The sequence below is a fragment of the Camelus bactrianus genome, chromosome 6 (genome assembly GCF_048773025.1).
Source record: "Camelus bactrianus isolate YW-2024 breed Bactrian camel chromosome 6, ASM4877302v1, whole genome shotgun sequence".
In the NCBI taxonomy this organism is placed as follows: Eukaryota; Metazoa; Chordata; class Mammalia; order Artiodactyla; family Camelidae; genus Camelus; species Camelus bactrianus.
Window position 1 is genome coordinate 64,029,253 of NC_133544.1, and position 16,551 is coordinate 64,045,803.

Consider the following 16,551-nt stretch of genomic DNA (forward strand, 5'->3'; position numbering starts at 1 on the left):
CTGTGAATCTAGAGAAATATTTTCTTAGAATGCGTGTCCTCCCTCTAACCCCACACCTGTGCTGCCACAGCCCTCGCCACTTCCTGTCTGTGATGGCAATACCCTGCCCTGGCCCCTACAGCAGGTGGATGCATCAAGCAGAGCCCTGGGTTTTGGTACACCTCCCTCCAACACGCCTCTCACTGTGGTCTCACTCAGTGCACAGAAATACACCGCAGAGTCCTCCAGCTGTGAGGCTGAGATGACGAGTTTGATGGATTTGCTTGCCTTCTGGAAATTCAATGAGTAGTGACCTTCTGTGGCATTTTGCTGGTTGTAAGAGTCCTGACGAATTAGGAAAGTGATCGCCCCACTGCTGGGCTGCTTGTACCAGGATAAACTATAAGTTGGATCACTGGTGTCGTATGTGCAGTCCAGGGTCACAGCCTCCTTCTCCTGCACTAGCATTGGTGGTTGCTCTTGAGTTACCGTCTGGGCAATGCTGGATCCTGAAGGAAAAAAAAAACAAACATAGAATCAGAAGTTTAGGAATAAGCAGTGTGGAACAAAGAAATCCTATTTTACACCCTACTACCCCTTCCTTCCCAAGGTACCCATAAGACTGCTACCCTCAGTCTTCAGGTCATAGAGGAGGCACAGTCCCCTGGGACCATCCCTACCTAGCCAGCATGAAGCCATGGCCACCTTCAGAAGGCTGGAGAGAAACATGTTTCAGGTCTTCCACCAGGTGGAAAACGTCTTCTTCAATTTCAGGGCTGTGCAAGGTGAGGCGAGCCCGACAGGATGAGGGGAGACTCACTGGTCTATGTGCTGCTGCTGCCTCAGAACAGGAAGCAGGGGTTTGCTGCTGTAGCAAGTTGATGTGGGTGACGTCAAACTCCTCTATGGACTACGTGAGAGTCTCCCTCAACCCGAACTTCCTTTTTTGACAGGAATTACATCTGAAAATAAACACAAGTTAAATTTTATATTAAAAGGGAGATTGGTGATTCCATCAACTGCTATGTTCAGTCATTGCATCTGTGATGGAGCTTATTTTAAACTACAAGTGACGAATTATGGAAACAACGTAAAAGGTAAAGACCGCCCAGCCTCACACCTCCGTACGATGCTCTTTCACCTAAGGTGGAAATAAATCACTGAATAATAAGAAGGCAAAGCTGTTTGGACTAATTACTGAAGTTTTTCCAACCTACATATTGACACAGCAATCAATATAATTCCTCACTAACAGTGTCTGCTCACTGACCTCCATTGAGACCAAGTAGCAAGAGGAAAGGTAATCTCCCTTTGCAGAGACCAGAGTGAAGCCCAAGGGTTCTTGTCACAACAGAGGTCCCATTCTCTTCTCCATTTTGTTTTCGTTTTGAGGGGGAGGTAATTAGGTTGTTGTTTTTTTTAATGGAGGTACTGAGGATTGAAGCCAGGACCTCGTGCATGCTAAGCACACACTCTACCACTGAGCTATACCCTCCCTGATTCCATTTAGTTTCGATAGCCCAGCTCTGTTCAGAAAGGCCAAAAGAGATGCCAGAGTTTGGCCAATAGGATATCAAACCTCGATTTGTTTTTTTCCCATTAACTAATCGGGGACTCTAAAAGAGCCACAAGAAGCCTCTATATTCTATACGCCCAGCTCCGCGGGGAATATATCATAGGCGACCTCATATATCTCCATAGAACAGCTGATCATAAGATCACCACTGATTGTAATAAACTTTTCTTTTTGTATGAATATAAATGGAAAATCACGCCTAGGGATATTACCAAACAATATGGCAAACAACAAAGACCCGTTGCCTATCACGGCCTCCCTCTTAATGTGGTTAAACAAAACTTATCCTCCTGTCTCAACGTCAGTCCAGCCTCAGCTAAATTGGTTGAAGCATCTTCAGATCTTGCTCTGGAATGTCTGTTAAATCAGACAGTACCACACACAGTCCACATTGTTCTCCAATCTAAAATACCCAACATTCATCTATAAATTGGTTAACTAATTATAAAATATTCATTTCTCCTCATAGTATTCAACTTTGTTACACTTCTCAGTTAAGGGACCTCATGACTGTATTTCTGTTACTCAAAATGCTTCCATGTTTGGAACAGATCTTTTGGACACTCTCATACCAAATTCTAAATTAATATGTTTTAAAATAATCTTATCTTAAAAATTGAAGAAAAACAATGCCAGGCTACTTATACAATAACTACTCTAAACTCCCTTTAAAACTAGTCATTAGCAGAAGCAAAATTAACTCAAGTAGCTGACTTTGTGGATCTCTCTTCGGCATATTAAATTATAAAAAATAAACAACGGTGGTAGTTATAGGTTTTTAACACAATTCACAGTTCGAAATACCATGGAGACGATGAAGTTTTTTAACCATCTTAACATTTTCTTAACCTTCTAGTGTATCTCATGTATGCTTATTAAAAATGGACTCCAAATACATGAGTTATATGATGTCTTCATGCTGCTCAAAGAAATTTTTGTCATCAAGTCAAAATCTCACAGCATAAAATACTCTTTAGAAGCTAGGAAAAAATGATGGAGAAGATGATTATGCTAAATATCCCTTTCTGACTTACGTCCTTATGCAAGAACCTCTTCTAGAGTATAAAGATAAATCCATGGAGAAATTCAATAATTCCATCTTAAATGCACAAAATGTGGCCACAATTTTGTAAAGAATCATTAGGACTGATTGACTTGTTTGATCCATGAGGACACAATATACCAAAGCCAGGACATTGCCTGATGAAGCCTCATCTCCCATGAACTGTTCCCAAAACCCTCCAGAGAAACGGCATCACAGTAGAGACGTAGTGGCTGCAACATTCGACACACACTGGTGGGAAACATTCTAGGATGGCAAAGAATGGGGCCAGTTCATGCCTTTTTTAGAATCAATAAAATCCCATAAAAATCTGTAAAGATGGTATATGAACTGGAATGTCATCTCTAGGAAACATGTTGTGTATTTTGAAAAGGATTTAAACAATTGCAATTTCCCCATGGGTTATGAGTATGTACTAGCTGTAGTATTTTTACTGTTTTACGTGGGCTGAAGCACTCTTTTGCCAGAAAACCTCAACACTCACTATAGTTAAAAATCAACTCGATACAGTTTACTACCTGTGCCTTTCAACATATGTCTGTATAGGGGAGCAAGTTTCTTTGGAATAGTTACATGAAATTTTGCTTTCACTTAATGACTTCACTATTCTTATCATCCCTCTGTCTTCTGAAAAAGTGGACAGAACAAATGCAATGTTAGAACTGAAATGAACTACCCCAGGGGACGCGTGACAAGGGTGTTCCTCTAACCCTCTTCAGTGTGTCCAGTCTCAGACAGGGTGCTGGAACTTCTGTCATCCCTCCCCACAAAGAGCACAGCTCAGCGCTAAGAGAAACCTAGGCCTGTGATTTCCTCATAAGGGAAAGTGAGAGACTGAATGAGTGCTTGCTGTCCAGCTCTGAGGGAGGCTGCCAAACAGACCTGCCCCTTTCTGGCCGCATCCAGAACACTGAGGATGCTGCCCAGCTGGGAGTGGGGAGCACCTGGGAGAACAGCAGCCAGGGCTCCAGGAGGGCATTAAAGGGACAAGGGTCCTACTACCAGGGCACAGACTCCATCAGGACCTGCCCGCCAGCCTCTGGGGACGCCTTGCCTGCCAACCACCAAAAGTGTCCCAAGGCCACGGCCAGGGCCCAGCACCTCACCCGTGCACCACCCGCGCCCTGGCCCCTCCCAGTGCGCGAAGCGGGGCAGCGAGAGCGAGCCTTCGCAGACGGCCAGCGAGCATGCGCAGAAGGCGGCCCCGCTCTGCGGGCTTGGAGAAACCACCCAAGTTTGAGAAGTCAGCACTTTTTATGGAAAGCAAGCAAAAGGGAGGCTGTGGGCACCCAGACAGGTTTTGCAGGATCAAGAGAAGGCGATGTAGTCTGTAGTCAATTGTCCAGAGACAGTAGGAAACAGGAACACCAACCGTGGTGAAGGTTTAAAGCGTGAAGGTGTCTGAACCAGAGCTGATGATGACTGACTCTGCACACCGCACAGAGCTTTGCTTTTTTTTTTTTTAACTTCCTTTGAAAAACTTCTCACCCAAGTACCGCAAAGCAGTAAAGCCTATAATAATTGCACCCTCGCTCTCTTCTGACTTCGTTTAAGAAGAATAAACCAATAAAATATAAACCTTCTCTCTCCATCTTCCCTCTCACGCCATTGTCAGTCTTACAGGAAATAAGCCAACCAAGAGTCGGCTCTCTTACTGGACAGGAGCTAGTGAGAGCAGGGAGGGAAATAAGCCGGTTGCGGTACTGGGCTACAATTTTACTACAAAATGTATTCAACCTGATTTAATCTGATGATTCCCCTGTGAGAACAAGCCTGTTAGCGCATAACTAACAATTACAATTCAACCAGGAAGAATCATCTCACCCTTACCCATTATATACCCCGTCTTGGGAACAATAGGAGGGGTCTTGAAAATAGCCTATTCTTGACCCCAGGTGGGAGAATTAGGGAATCATTATTTACATAAATTCTTTCATTCCATTGATTTATGTGCAACACTAAAAAAGTAAATAGCTTTCTTAAAGAGAAGGTTGTGGTGAGTAATGTTTAATCTAGTCAAAGCATGAAGATGAGGCGGGGAGATGTGTAGCAAGCTATCCCTAAATTAGCCACTAGTCCAAACGTTTTTAGGCAATCCATTAATAATAGTAAGGGACTCTTAAATACACATAAAAATTTCTCCATAAACCCCAGAAAGAAAGATTCAGTCATAATGGTAATAAAACATTACAAGTCAAGGAATAAATCTGGTTATCTTAAAATAACAGAGCTTTACCAACAAAGACATTTATAAATGGAAAGAAATGATATGTTCTTGAATAATCAAATTACCAAATGTACTTATTAAGAGGTTTTATTCTTTGCAAATCAATGTATAACTTAATTCTATTACAGATCTAAAATAATAATTATGCACAATAAATAGCAGAATTCACCTTCCCTTCTTTCTTTAAGAAACGTCTACTGATGATCAGCTGTGTGGAAAGTTGGTGCTACACACTGCACACGCAGTAATGAACAAAACACACAACTCTGTCTTCCAAATTCTGTGAGCGAGTAAATCTTAACAGATATTTATATACTTTTTAAAGAGAATGGATTTGTGAGTTTAACCTATAGCTCACATTCTCAAATCACTTCCAATTCTAATTTCCCTGAAACACACAAAAAATACACACCTTAACTAGACCCTAAATGTGTCACTGTGTCATATTTTCTCAGCAAGAAAGTTGTCAAAGTACATTAAAAGGGTTGTCAAGTTTTGCCACAAATTTAGAGGAACAAAATTAATATAAAACTATAATTTACTAAAAGCTCTTGCAGACTTATTAAAAAGCAGATGTGTGAGAAGATGATGGAGTGGGAAATGCTCAATTCAGGATATAATATTAAATGAAAAATCATGATCTTAATTATAATAAGAACTTATAAAAAGAAGGGGCTGGATATTAGCAATATTATCTGATTATAAAATTAGCAATTTCATATTATTTGTATTTAACATATTTTCCTATATTTGGTATGCAATGTTGCATAGTCAGAAAAATAATCAATGCTCTTTACAAAACACAGTATTTAAAAGTCCATTCATAATAAAGATTGTGATATTGATACCAGGGCGTTATTAATACAAGAGGAGTCTGAATAGCAAATGTAAAGTCAACTTTACAATTTCAAAATAAAACATTATTAACTCCCTTCACGAGTATGGTAAGCAACACTCATACAAAATGTTTAACACTTTCTGGGTCATCTTGAACCTAATCTTTTTATTCGATGCTTTTCATGCTTAATTCATTGGTTTCCACTTGCAAGAACACAATATAACAAACGCTACACTTGAAGGACTGTGCAAAGGAAGGGGGCTGCCCGAGTAGCAGGTTTGAGTACAGGTAGCAGGTGCCTGGGAAGCAATGTGTACTTGCTGCACAGAAGTAGACAGCTGCGTCTCCAGCCTGGGTGGCTGTGATGTGCAGGGAGAGATGTTTGGCCGTCTTATTCAATAAAACAGTGAGTCCTTGGTCTTCCTCTTTGACCTTATTTGAACGAATGCTTATAAGGAACCGGAGACCTTTGCCAGGTTCTTGCTTATACCAAGGGAAGTATTCTGAGCGACTGTCTGTGTAAGTGCAGGTGATAACAGAGCTGTTTCCCTCCTGGACACTCAGGCTGGGAGGACTCTGCTCCACATTCTCTCCTCGGCTCACACCTGTGCAGAAAGAAGTCAGAGAAAGGAGAAGGTTTGCCAGGTTACCAGAATTTACTTTTCCTTCTCTACAGTAACCAGAGGAAACCAGAATAAGGCCATTCTAAAGAATGTCCCCTAATATCCTGTTTCCCATAAGCCCTTGACTCACAGTCCAGCTGCAGCCACAAGAACATGATTAAAGCTCTGATGGGTGTCTTCATTGTTCTTCCCATTTGGGATCAATTGCAAACTGCAAACTCCAGCCAGGAAAGCTACTTCTATTACCAAGTGATCCCTTCTTTTCTCTAACAACCAGAGGTTTCTCACATTGTCTACCCAGCCAATAAGAAAAAGGCTCTGCTTCTGCCCTAAGCCTATTCATTCAGAATTCACTGAAATGAACCCTGCACATGTTCTGCATCAGCCGGGGTGCACCGCCATCTGGTGGTCACAACTCTAACTACAGAACTTTCTGGTTAAATGTTTTCTTGCCCTGTGCCTGTAAGGGACTAGATGCATAAAAGCAGCAATAGATCAAACAAATTACCTCTTAGATTGGAGAGCAAATGCACATTAATAGTGCAGAGATCAGGATTTATATCTGCACACTACTGAGTCGTTGTTCCTAAGCTGAACAGAGGTAGATGCTGTTGTTGGTTACTCAACAATGGACCTGGGATACACGTTTGAAATCAGAAACACACCATAATTCATTCTCTAAAAAAAGGAGACTATAAAGCTTCCCTTTTAAGCCAGTACACCATCCTCATTTATCTGTAGTGAAGGAAAACTCTCTCTAAAGAGAATATGTAAACCAAAGATCACAGAAGGAAAGAGAAGATCATTTGATATTTCAAATGTCTGTTATATCAGCCTCTGCTCTTCTAAGCTGGTCTTGCCCAAGAACTTGCTATTGCAAAGGAATTGACAGTACCGGCAGTCAAAATGTGGAATCTTCTCTCCGTTAAGATAACTATGACAAAAATAAAAGGATCAAACCTCAATAGTAAAGGAGAAGAGGGAGAATTTCCATGAATTATTAATATTTCAACCACAGAAAACAGTTTGATCTTATAGATTGGGTTGATTCACAATGAGAAATCTCACATGCTTTACGAAATCTATTTGGATGCTATGTCTTATGTTGTGAAGGACTGAAGGACTGGGTAGAAATTCTGTGAAAACATCAGGTTGTAGATTCAGAAATGGCAAGCACATGTACGCTTATTCTTGAGGTGATTTCATTCTCTCATATCAAAATGTATTTCCTAAAATGCAACCACTGACTCATATCCTTAGTGGAATTTGTTCTATAACATATGGCAATGTCCAGTCTGCCGCATCTTCCTGCTTCCTTGGCTATTGCAGGCTCAGATTCCATACTCTGTCATTTTTCTTTCAAAGTCCACTATAATATTCTTCTCCTAAGACATTAATAAAGTCCTCCAGTTGTGTGAGTTTCCAGAATTATCTTCCTCTGCAGAAAACAAAAAAACAAATACACAAATAAACAAAAGAAAACCTTCCCCATTCACTTGTATTTCTAGGAATGTTCTCATTACTTCTGTGAGAATAAGTCTAGGAAAGCCTAAATATTGCCTGTGTCTGCTAAGGAAATAGCCTGCACGTGTTCCTGTCTGGTGTCCTGCTGCCCCATGGATCTCCTCCGCCCACACACATGGTACATCCACTTATGGGACTTCACTTATAACACACAAATACAAAGAAAACATTTTTAAGACTTTCCAGATAGCAATACCATAGCGTTAAACCAAGGGAAGGGTTCTTTTTGAGAGTGAGGCTTTAGCAACTTCATAGCTCCTGTGCCCAGAAAGCTGGTCCTGCTCCCAGCTTCCTGGAGTCCACTCTTCAGTCTTCATCTTAATTATCAGGGTCCTGTCCTTCCTATCACCGTCCTTTAACACAAATGCAGGGCTGGTTGGAATTCAGTCTGCACTGTACTTGTTCCTCATGCCAGTTTAAACTCCAGGTTTGGTGGTCAGAAGTCTGTCCCTGGCTACAGTAGATAAGGGTTTCTTTTAAGGTAGTCCTGGAAGCTTTCTGCTCTTTTCCCCAAACCGTGAATGATGTTTTAGAGTCATGGGAAATAGATTTGTTCAAAACTTCAAGGTGAGCAATGGGTTTTAAAGGAACAGAATACAAATCCATGAGCTCTTCCCTACAAGAGCTATTTAGATATGACAAAATTGATATTTTTGTCAGTGATGTATGTAAACACATTGAACAAATGGATCAATTAAAATCATTTGAATTTTGTGATTCTGAAGAGTCTCCTATATCAGGAAGCTCAGAGTATAAGCTCTCATGTCACCCCAGCTTCACTAATTTAGTAATAATGTGAGCTTGGGGAAGCCACTTACGCTCTGCAATCCTCACGTTATTCATGCATCAAAGGAGAGAAGGTACTTACTTACAGGGTCTTCTCAGGACTGAGATTGATCATGTATGTAACAAGCCTGATGGTCAAAAATTATTTTATTGTGTTTGTTTTTCCTGGGCATGAAAAAGCTGAATATAAACTTTAAAAAACATTATACATGCTCTCTTCCCTTTTCCTTGAAGGAGAGCCACGTGCAGTTAAAAGAAAATCTGAGTCAGATCTTTGTATTTGTTGACCACCATATATTTTTTCAAGCCTTTTCCATCAGAACAACTTATGTGTAATTTATATTTTACACGCCTAGAGCACTGGATTGTTTTAACAGGACATAGAATATTGGCATCTTTGTCAGTTGCGACAACAGCTCCATATTAGAGCTTTATACCCGCAAAGGGACTTCCCGGAAGAAAAAGGGCAGGAACAAAAACAAAAAAGCAAGGGAAATGAGAGACCTAAAGGATCTAATTTTAGGAAGGAAAAAGTGCTGGATTATGAATCCGAAGGCCCCAAAGGGGTGCAGAAGCTACTGAGGGGGCACATGCCCACCCACGGAGGGGCGGTGCTGCAGCCCAGCTGCAGTTTGGGCACAGGCTGCAGACCTCCTGGGAGCACTGTGCCTCTGCTGCGCAGAGGTAGGTGGCTGAGTCTTCCAGTTGGGAGGCTGTGATGTGAAGGGAACTATACCGTTCCTTTGAATTCAGTGTGGAGTTCAGCCTTCCGTTCTGCTTCATCTCCGAAGCTATATAAAACAGACTGATGAGGCCGCCCCCAGGATTCTGTCGGAACCACTACACACCGTTCACCGCAGCAGAAAAATTGCACCTCAGAGTAGAGCTGGTCCCCTCCTGGAGGCTCAGAGCTGAAGGACTCTGCTCCACATTCACCCCTCTAACCCCTGCTTGGAAAGAGAAAAACAAACATATACAATGTCACTGAGGAGTCATTGATGCAGTTTCCAGATCCGGAAAACATCCCAGGAAACACCCATGAAGATGTAGCTCTGAGTCAGCTCTCCTTCCCCGCTTCCCACTGTCAGCTGTGCAACACTCTCCAGTCCCTGCCACTGGGATGACCCCGACTCACAGCTAATCTGGAGCCACAGAAGCCCCAGCAGGGATCCCCGGTGTCTCTTCATGGCTCCTTGCCCAGCTGCTGTGTGCCTTTGCCCCTGCTCTGGAGGGTGTAGAGTTTTGGGTCCCTAGAAATTTTCTTACAGTGTGTTCCACCAGAATCACTGAGAACCAATCTCATCTGAGCTCTGACATTTGCTTAACAGGAAACCCCACCCACAGCAACTCAGTGAGAATGCACAATAACCTCTCCAAACTGTAGCTGCAGACAGTGCACAGAGTTAGGAGCAATATTTCCAATGTGTGAAGTTGTAAGTGTTTTTTCTTAAAACAATACATGCAAGAGAAGTGTGTAAGACAGCATGTGAGGAAGAGTAGATGACATTTCAAGAAGAATCATGTCTTGAAGGGTTATGTAGAACCTTGAGGAGCCATAGGGAAGAGTGACCCCATTTCTCAAATTGCATAGTTTGGCAGAGATTTTGATAATTCAATTATATGAAAATTCTGATCAAAGAAAACTATCTGATACATGCACTGTTAATTGCAGAAGTCAATACAATTTCTTGAAGTTAGGAGAGTTCTAGAAACCAAAAAATACAGTCACTGTTTGCACAGAAATGATTCCAAAAGGAATTTAGTTGGTGAAAAATAGGATATGTGTATGATGTCCACTCTGACTTACTTCCCAGCCCTCCTCTCCTACTGTTCAGTTCTTGGCACCCTGCTGACTCACACAGCTCATTCTGATCTGGTTAGAATTTTTCTGGCCACATTTTTCTGGTCAAATTCAATATTGTCTTCCTCCTTTCCTTCTATTTTTTTCTTCCTTATTTTTTCTTCTTTGTATTCTTGTTCTTTCTAGTCTCAGGGAAATATATGAAAAGGTAGGCTGTCTGGGGTATTGGAATAATTTCTGGGTCAGTGTTTGGGGGATTTAGTTATAAAAATTTAAAAAGTGAAAACAGGGAGTGGAGAGGTTTTCTGTTGTGCTTCCGTGCTCACAATGCTCTGTAATATCCGTGTTCCTCTACCTCTGCTCAGAGGAACATCCTCACAGTGATTTATGGAGGTATGGGCTCCAGATTTCTGACGTTTGTGTGGAATGGCAGAGCTGAAACCCGAGATGAACTTTACACAGACGCTGTTCCCCTCACCCCACCTTTGCTATCTGTAACTTGCCTGCTCCCTGGCTCTCTGGTCTCCTCTCTTAACTGTTCAACCTTCTGGGACCATCAGGAAAAGTCTTCATTTCTTTTTTTTTTTTAACATTTTTTATTGATTTATAATCATTTTACAATGTTGTGTCAAATTCCAGTGTTCAGCACAATTTTTCAGTCATTCATGGACATATACACACTCATTGTCACATTTTTTTCTCTGTGAGTTATCATAACATTTTGTGTATATTTCCCTGTGCTATACAGTATAATCTTTTTTTAACATTTTTTATTGATTTATAATCATTTTACAATGTTGTATCAAATTCCAGTGTTCAGCACAATTTTTCAGTCATACATGGACATATACACACTCAATGTCACATTTTTTTCTCTGTTAGTTACCATAACGTTTTGTGTATATTTCCCTGTGCTATACAGTGTAATCTTGTTTATCTATTCTACAATTTTGAAATCCCAGTCTATCCCTTCCCACCCTCCACCCCCCTGGTAACCACAAGTCTGTATTCTCTGTCTATGAGTCTATTTCTGTCCTGTATTTATGCTTTGTTTTTGTTTGTTTGTTTGTTTGTTTTTGTTTTTGTTTTTTAGATTCCACATATGAGCGATCTCATACGGTATTTTTCTTTCTTTTTCTGGCTTACTTCACTTAGAATGACACTCCCCAGGAGCATCCATGTTGCTGCAAGTGGCATTATGTTGGTTTTTATGGCTGAGTAGTATTCCATTGTATAAATATACCACCTCTTCTTTATCCAGTCACCTGTTGATGGACATTTAGGCTGTTTCCATGTTTTGGCTATTGTAAATAGTGCTGCTATGAACATTGGGGTGCAGGTGTCATCCTGAAGTAGGGTTCCTTCTGGATACAAGCCCAGGAGTGGGATTCCTGGGTCATATGGTAAGTCTATTCCTAGTCTTTTGAGGAATCTCCACACTGTTTTCCATAGTGGCTGCACCAAACTGCATTCCCACCAGCAGTGTAGGAGGGTTCCCCTTTCTCCACAGCCTCTCCAGCATTTGTCATTTGTGGATTTTTGAATGACGGCCATTCTGACTGGTGTGAGGTGATACCTCATTGTAGTTTTGATTTGCATTTCTCTGATAATTAGTGATAGCAGCATGTAAAACAATGAAGCTAGAACACTCCCTTACACCATATACAAAAATCAACTCAAAATGGATCAAAGCCTTAAATATAAGATGAGATACAATAAACCTCCTAGAGGAAAACATAGGCAAAACATTATCTGACATACATTTCAAAAATTTTCTCCTAGAAGAAATAAAAGCAAGAATAAACAAATGGGACCTAATGAAACTTACAAGCTTCTGCACAGCAAAGGAAACCAGAAGTAAAACAAGAAGACAACCTACGGAATGGGAGAAAATTTTTGCAAATGAAACCGACAAAGGCTTGATCTCCAGAATATATAAGCAGCTCATATGACTCAATAAGAAAAAAAATAAACAACCCAATCCAAAAATGGGCAGAAGACCTAAACAAGCAATTCTCCAAGGAAGACATACAAATGATCAAAAGCACATGAAAAATGTTCATTTCTTGTAAAGCCTACAGTGCCCCCTGGTGGATGGAAACCATCAACAAAGTCCCCTTCAGACCAATTTACTCAGCAGTCACTTGTCCCCAGCCCCGATCACTCCATGCTTCCTGATGAAGGAAATGAAGATGGTCAGAAAACTAAGTAACTGCCTAGATTGAATGAATATTAAAAATAAACCAAATCCTATTTTTAAAATGTTGTTTCATGGAAGTTAATACCCTAGAATAATTCGATAAATCTCATTTTGTGCTATTTATTTTACTTCAGTTCAAAATAAATCAATAATATTTATTGAAATTGTGGTGTAAATAAGGTAATTTACCAGGTCTCAAGAATAGATCAAAGAGGATAACATGCTAGTTTTTAGTCTACTGGGGAAGACAAATATATATGTGTGTGTGTGTGTGTGTGTGTGTGTATATATATATATATATATGTATATATATATATATATATATATATATATATATATATATATAAAATGTAACTATAATAGAGTCAAAGCATAGGATCCTAAACAGAATGAAAAGTAAATGCTTTATGATCCCAAAGGAGAGAGAAATACTTACACATGGGATCGTTGAATAAAATCTTATGAACAAGGTAGTTTTTTTCTCCTTCCTTCTTTTTTGAAGAGAAGAACAGAAAAGAGTATGCATGAACTCTTAGGATGGCTTTTTATTACTTTTAATTAACTTTAAGAATAGGAAGAATTCATGAATATATGAATGATTAAAAGTAATAAAACATTGTAGAGATTAAACTCCCCTCTGACTACCACTGGCTATTCTGATCCTTTCATCACTTATTTCCCTAGTTCTCTCCTCATCATGATCAATTTGAAGTCGATGCTTCCAGGTGGTTTTCTATAGATTTGAATAAACAAAAAAAATGTAGCATTTTATTTTTATTTCATTATGATACAAATATACATTTTGGGCAAACCTTTCTGTAACTTGTTTTGTAAATTCAATAATAAATCTTGTAGGTCTTTTTATACCATATGCCCTTCTGATCCAGTATGTCCCACATATGGTTATACTACCATTTATACATCCATTCTTCTGTTGATAAACAGCTAAGCTGTTGGGGTTTTTAATCTATGAAATGCAACACTACAATAACCCATTTTGAGCCTTCCTCTTTATTCACAAGTGCACATGTTTCTCTAGGAGCAGAGACTAGGAAGAAATAAAGGAATGAGCAATGAAGTTAGTGGGGGAAAATCACTCCAAACAGAAGGACAATCAGGGACAAAGGGTCTGAGGAAGAATGGAGTGAATTCACATTCTGAGGACTTTGTTGAATGATTTTCTTTCTTATTATTTTTCTTAACATGCTGTGGAACTCTGGTTTATCAACTCATTTGGTAAATTCTCTCAGACATTATTGTCTGCATTCATAGCTGGCATGTAGTGTGCATTAATCAGCCACTGTGGTAATTTTAAATATAATCAAGCAAAAAGAGAAAAAGTACACCCAAGGAAGAGTTGTATATGCAAGAGGGAAAAATTAAAATTAGGCATAGAAAAAGTACACATATGTGTACATAATTTCAAGACATTTGTCATAAGAACAGGAACTTTATATTTTCTAAATCAATAGAGAAACAATAGAAAATTTTATCAACACAACAGAAGACAGACCAGAAAAGTAAAGAAAACACAAGCATGTGGAGCAAAACCAAATATTAGAAATTAGTACAAGTATATCAGTAATCAAAACATATATCAGTAGGGACTATGTGATTGAGTCAGAATAAAACATCCTGCTACATACAGCTTAAGAGACTAACCTAAGAGAAAACAACCAAGAAAGCTGAGCATCTTCCCAGGAAAGATGGGATGTTCCTGATGCCCCTGAGTGCAAAGACTAAAGCCCCCTCTCTCACCTATGAAACCCACCACACCCCCAAAAATGTCAAATCTCCTGAAGGGACAATCTAAGTCCAGGAGAACACCAAGAAGTGAACTAAGCTAATGCCTATAAAGGTGAGATCTAAAAAATAAGAATGAAAAAAAGGGAGAGGTTAAAAATTAATGTTCAGACAAGAGAAAACAGAAAAAAAAAAAAAGGAAAACTGATAGAGATGAAACAGCTAGAATAAAGTAAGATTTACAGAAAATGATAAAACTAAAACTAAGGAAATTTCACACTTTGCTGTAGCAGAGGATAAAGAAGCCAAGGGTTAATAACAGCATTTACATTTTTATCAGTGGTCCCTCAAATCTCCATTCTTTTACAATTTAGAATATTTTATGAACTGCTTATGAATGCACATTTCTAATTCCTCTAAAAACATTAAAATAATGTGGGAAGCCCTCACCATCTAAATTGTATATAAACATTCTGTGCACAAGAAATTAGTGAAAAGTTATATCAAAGAAGGATCAACTGTCTTATTAATGAACTTCACATTTATTTACTAAGAGTGTCAATTTTAATATTCTATTAAATGAAATATATTAGAAAAAACAATCTGGAGTCAGACCCATACACATAAAACATCCTAAACATTTTAACAATCTATCTTTTATATCCATTGTTTCCTAAATAAAACTCTACTTTTGTATTCAATAGTCCCCTAGGAATTGTGTATGGAGGTCTAATTATGCTAACAAAAGATCCCCAATAAACAACCTAATTTACCCTCGTCAGGAACTAGGCAAAGAACAAAGTAAATTCAAAAAGAAGGAAATAACAAAGATTAGAGCAGAAAACAGCAAAACAATGGAGAAAATCAACAAAATCTGTTGAAAAGAAAACACAGAAGGAAAGCCTTGGTATTGATTTTAGCAGTGATCACGGACATGACACCAAAATCACAGGGAACGAAAGCAAAAACTAACAAGTGAGACTATATCAAGCTACAAAGTTTCTGCACAGCAAAGGAAATGATCAACAGCCTGAAAGCAACCTATGGAATGTAAGACAATGTTTGCAAACCACATATATGATAAGGGGTTAACATCCAAAATATATAAGGACTTCCTACAAAGTAGTAGTAGTAAAAAAAAAACAAAACAAAACTAATAAACTGATTTTAAAAATGGGCTAAAGATTAGAATAAACATTTCTCCAAAGAAGACATACAAATGGCCAACAAGTATGTGGGAAAATGCTCAGTGTCACTAATGAGGGACATGCAAATCAAAGCCACAACGAGACATCACCTCACGGTCATGAAATCATATGAAAATGGAGCATTGCATTAAATATTTTAATTCTTAAAATGTTGGTACTGGCCGTAACAAAGATGGCAGAAAAAAGCACATACTTTAAATATGTGTAATTTCTACTTCTTTTTAATGATTATTCTCAATGTATCACCAGTACATTTACAATACATTTTAGTATCATCCATGTTTTATACCTCAAAAGATTTTTGGTGGCTATTACCAAAAACACAAAAGACAAAAAGTGTTGTCAAGCATGTGGAGAGATCAAAACCTTTGCACATTGTTAGTGGGAATGCTAAATACTATAGCTGCTGTGGAAAACAGTATACAGGTTCTTCAAATCATTTAAAATAGAACTACCATGTGTTCTAGTAATCTCACTCCTGGATATTTATCCAAAGAATTGAAATCAGGATCTCAAAGAGATCATTAACACTCTTATACTTACTATAGCACTGTTCACAATAGCCAAGATGTGGAAACAACTTAAATATCCAACAACATGGCTCAAGAAAATGAGGTATTTAAAATAGTTAAATTCACAGAATCAAAGAGTAGAATGGAGGTTTCCATGGGTTGTGGGGAGTGGGTAATAAAGGGTTACTAATTAACAGGCACTGACTCATTTAAGCAAGACGAAAGCTCTAGAGATCTGCTATGCAACACTGTACCTATAGCCAACAATATTGTATTGTACACTTAAAATGTTGTTAGGAGGGTGTATCTCATGTCAAGTGTTCTTTACACAATACAGCAAAACTGTATTTTTAAAAATGAGGTATCTCTGCACCCCCAGTAGAATGGCCAAAATCCAAAACACTAACAACAGCAAATGCTGGTGTCAAAAGTGCAGAATTAGCCCAAGTAAAACCAGTGAATCACCAAAGC

General features: G+C 39.0%; 1 long non-coding RNA gene across 1 annotated transcript; it reads right to left on the reverse strand.

Moving 5' to 3' along the window:
- Window positions 1-6,150: 6,150 nt before the first annotated feature.
- On the reverse strand, window positions 6,151-9,877 carry LOC123615219 (uncharacterized). Its single transcript, XR_012507592.1, has 4 exons — window positions 9,752-9,877; window positions 9,465-9,563; window positions 6,437-7,744; window positions 6,151-6,288 (listed from the first exon to the last, which is right to left on the reverse strand). It is a non-coding gene; the product is annotated as an uncharacterized LOC123615219 (long non-coding RNA).
- Between the last annotated feature and the right edge of the window lie 6,674 nt (window positions 9,878-16,551).